We start from the raw sequence: 4,629 nt of genomic DNA on the forward strand, positions 1-4,629 counted from the left end.
ACTTTATATATATATTTATATATACAAATATGTATATACTTTATATATATTTATATATCTACAAATATGTATATACTTTATATATATTTATATATATACAAATATGTTTATACTTTATATATATTTTTATATATACAAATATGTATATACTTTATATATATACATATATACTTTATATATATACACAAATATATATATACTTTATATATATTTGTATATATAAAATATATATATACTTTATATTTGTATATATACAAATATATATATATATACTTCAGTAATGAGAAAAATCTTTCTCGCTTACAGATACCTGCAGTTCAACATGGTTTTTATAGACATCTATTTAAATTTTAAAATTAATAAATGAGGAAATAAACCTAATCTCAACTTGTCAGGCTAAACTACAGACTCTATTCATACTTTGGAATAGTTATCCTAGCTATATTATGTGTTGGATAACCAAAGAAAACAAAGGGGCAACAATTATAGAGAATCTTACATGCTTGCAATCACAAAAGTCAGAATTTAAAGAGACTTTAAAGCTTCCCCAGTCTTTTTGGTTCATAAGCAAGAAAACTGAGACTAATCAGAGAATTCGGTCCTATAGTGAAAAAATCAGAGAACGAAGACTTTCTCATCTCTTATCTCTGTTTTCTCATGTCTCTCATCTTATGTCTTTTGATTATTCCCTTTTCGTTTCATTTTGTTTTTTTTTTAAACTTTTGTTCAGGGGTACATGTGTAGGTTTGTTATATGGGTAAACTCTTGTCACAGTGGTTTGTTGTACAGATGGTTTTCTCACCCAGGTACTAAGCCGAGTACCCAACAGTTATTTTTTCTATTCCTCTCCCTCCTCCCGCCCTCCACCCTCCAGTAGACCCCAGTGTCTGTTGTTCCCCTCTTTGTGTCCATGAGTTCTCATCATTTAGCTCTCACTTATGAAAAAAAGCCCAATATCACTGATCATTAGAGAAATGCAAATCAAAACCACAGTGAGATACCATCTCACACCAATCAGAATGGCTAGTATTGGAAAGTCAAAAAATAACAGATGCTGGCAAGATTGCAGAGAAAAGGGAACACTTATATACTGTAGGTGGTAGCGTAAATTAGTTCAAGCATTGTGGAAAGCAGTGTGGCAATTCCTCAAAGAGCTAAGAACTACCATTCGATCAGCAGTGCCATTACTGAATACATACCTAAGGGAGTATAAATCATTCTACTGTAAAGACACATGGATGCATGTGTTTATTGCAGCACGATTCCCCTTTTTGAGATGTGAGACATTCTTTTGCCAAGGAGGGTCAGTGAATCTTACTTTACAGAAATCCCTTTGAATTCCAGCTTTAGTGTTACAGACCTTTAAAACTTGAGTTGTCACCATTTATTTGATTCTACACTGTGTATGGGAGAAGTAGTTAAATACAAATATAAGAAATTAAAGCCAATGAAAGATTCAAGGTCCTGTAATGATTTCATCATCATTTAAGGAAAGTAATTTAAATATTAATGATTTTCATACCTTATTTGGCATATGTTATTCAAACTTTATATTTTAAACACTATTTTGTCAACAGATTTTAAGAATATCTTCAGTTGACACAGCCTAACAGTTTCTGTAATGAATGATAAACACAATTCTCAGAATTAATCCACACAAACATGGCTTTTTTTTTTAAGTTCATTATCTAAGTGCCAAATAAACCTCTGAGAAGCATTACTGGTCAGTACATCATTTGTAGCCATAAGGAACAGTTGCATTCACTTTATTTTTTTTGCTGTTCATTAGTTTAAGAACTCTTGTGATAAGAACCCCATAAAATATTAATGAGTTTATTCCCCTTAAATTTGACTAACCAAGTTTGCTGGCTCATGTTTTACTTAAGACATATTCAAGGAAATTTAAGACAATTAAATAATGAATTAAATGAATAATCTGGATATGTGTCCTTCTAAAACAGTGTTTCTCAAACTTAATTGGGAGATAGAACATCTGAATATCATTATACTCAAGGTGAAACATGAATTATTAAAATATTTAATAATATATGAGCTGGAATAAATATTTCTTAGAGAAACTATATTATATGCATATTATATAAAAATCTAAAACATGCATATATAGGACCACAAAATTTTCTTAACTCTTCAGTTAGATACAATCACTTTTCTGAGAAATTTCATCAATTCATATTACTTGGACATTCACTTTGCCAGACTCAATAATTATTTGGCATCAATTGTTTTTTAAAGAAACTTTTATTGGTGAAAATGTTAAATAACAAAATCTAATCAAATGCGAACTTGAAGAAAGATTGGTCATATTCAATTAAGCAATGGAACCCTTTTCCCAGGTTACATAGTTTGAGGACTATTAATTTAAAGTCTGTATTAGTTTGTTGGTTGAAAGGTAAACATGGCATCTGTTTTTTGATCTATATACATATAATTTTTTAAAATAAATGAAAACTTTATGCAATGTACTTTTTAAAAATAAACGTGTGTTATATGTATGGCATTCATTTTAAACAGATGTTTTTATCATATGTTTTCTTTGTGATAATGTTATGTGTTAAGAGTTATAACTGAGGCCGGGTGCAGTGGCTCATGCCTATAATCCCAGCACTTTGGGAGGCTGAGGTGGGCAGATTATGAGGTCAGGAGACAGAGACCATCCTGGCCAACATGTTGAAACCCTGTCTCTACTAAAAATACAAAAATTAGCTGAGTGTGGTGGTGCGTGCCTGTAATACCAGCTACTTGGGAGGCTGAGGCAGGAAAATTTCTTGAACCTGGGAGGTGGGAGGTTGCAGTGAGCTGAGATCGCAGCACTGCACTCCAGCCTGGCTACAGAGTGAGACTCTGTGTCAAAAAAAAAAAAAAAAACTTATAACTGAAACCCTACTATTGGGGCAAATCATCTACACTTGAGAAATCAACAGCCAGCTATTTACAAAGGCTAAATAAATCTGATATTTATTAGATCCCCATCATTTGATTTGACAATATCAATTCACTAGGTGACATCATGTTTTTCCACTCTAGTTATCTGAAAGAACCAGTCAGGACAAATTAATCTTATTGAGAGTTTTTTTTATTTTTCCTTTGTCTTCTTGGTCTATTCTGGCATGAATTTATTGGTATTTTTCTTTTTCTTTTGGATATTTTATACTTTTTTTCTTTTTCTTTTTTCTTCTTCTTCTTTGTAAACCGTAGGAATATTTTATATTTTCTAACTCACAGGGTTGGTGCAAAAACCAAATTATTTGCTTGTGAGAGAATACTTCTTAAGCACTAAAGCAAGCTTGTCCAACCCATGGCCCAGGACAGCTCTGAATGCAGCCCAACAAAAATTCATAAACCTTCTTAAAACATTGAGATTTTTTGCGTGATTTTTTTTTTTTTTTTTTTTTTAGCTCATCAGCTATCATCAGTGTTAGTGTATTTTATATGTGGCCCAAGACAATTCTTCTTCTTCCAGTGTGGTCCAATTAAGCCAAAAGATTGGACGCCCCTGCAATAAAGTATTATATATGCTCATATTATTACCCTTTTGTTCATGATTTAATCAGGCAAAATGCAGTGAATCAATTGGCTCTAGTGTATAGATAAAGTTGTTTTTACAGATTTTTCCTTAAACTGATTATGCGCATTTATCTTTGGGTGATAATAATAATTACATAATTGACTAATGACTTGTATAAAGTTATTAGAATATACCAGACAGTATATAAGCATGTTTACAACATTTTGCTTAATCTTCACGATAACTAGTAGACATGATTAACTGTCTGATTTTCATTTTTAAAAGTTGAATCTAATGATTTGCTCGGATCATGTGGCTCCTAAGTGGAGCAGACATTCTTTGCTAGTTTTCTTTTCACATTTTGTGGAATATAATACTCCATTTCTCAGTATTCACAGTGATAGAGCTTACGTTCTTCACTCAAAAACATTTAATAATGGCACTTCATAGCAAAAAATCTACCTTTTCTACCATTGTGTCTACACCTCTTCACTATGTGCCCTCAGCTACATAAGGAGAACTTGACCTAGTCCTGAAATCACCACACCTCCATACATTTTCTCTGCTTGCAATTCTCTATGTTTCCTGCATGGCAAAGTTATTCATCCTTAAAGGCTCCTTCAAAGAGTCTTACCTACCCCTCAAACCCTTACCCAAAATTATACAGAAAGTTTCTTTTAAGGCTTCTATAGCACAGGAGCTAGTATATAACGGGAGAAAAACAAATGATTTGTAGAATTGTCAACTGCATTAAAAATGAATTAGAGACTGATCTACCTGTCAGGAGGCCTCTTCTCTCTCACAAAATTTAAAGCTCCTTGTTTAAATTTCAAATACCCACTCCCCTTGTGGCTATAATTGACTTGGACTAGCAATAGCCAAATGAACATATGTGAACAGTAGATGCCAAATAATGCAATTTTACTGAAATACAAATGTGGCTTTTTTGTTGGTGGGAGAATGTGCTGCTCTCCCACCATATATACTTGTTTCAAAAAATGCAGCATAAGGAAAAAACCAGATCCCATCTGCCAGGCAAAATAGCTATAAAGTGGAAAAATCAGGTTTTTAATGAATCCATCGAGAGTAACTTAAGTTATTTT

The 4,629-nt window shown here is 32.3% G+C and overlaps 1 long non-coding RNA gene across 1 annotated transcript in view; it reads left to right on the forward strand.

Moving 5' to 3' along the window:
* Window positions 1-3,859, forward strand: part of LOC116480303 (uncharacterized) — a 26,167-nt gene extending 22,308 nt beyond the window's left edge. Inside the window, exon 5 of the long non-coding RNA XR_004251250.1 lies at window positions 3,812-3,859. This is a non-coding gene — a long non-coding RNA (uncharacterized LOC116480303). The remainder of the gene's footprint in view (window positions 1-3,811) is intronic.
* The last annotated feature ends 770 nt before the right edge of the window (window positions 3,860-4,629 follow it).

This window comes from Hylobates moloch, unplaced genomic scaffold (assembly GCF_009828535.3).
Source record: "Hylobates moloch isolate HMO894 unplaced genomic scaffold, HMol_V3 SCAFFOLD_13, whole genome shotgun sequence".
NCBI lineage: Eukaryota > Metazoa > Chordata > Mammalia > Primates > Hylobatidae > Hylobates > Hylobates moloch.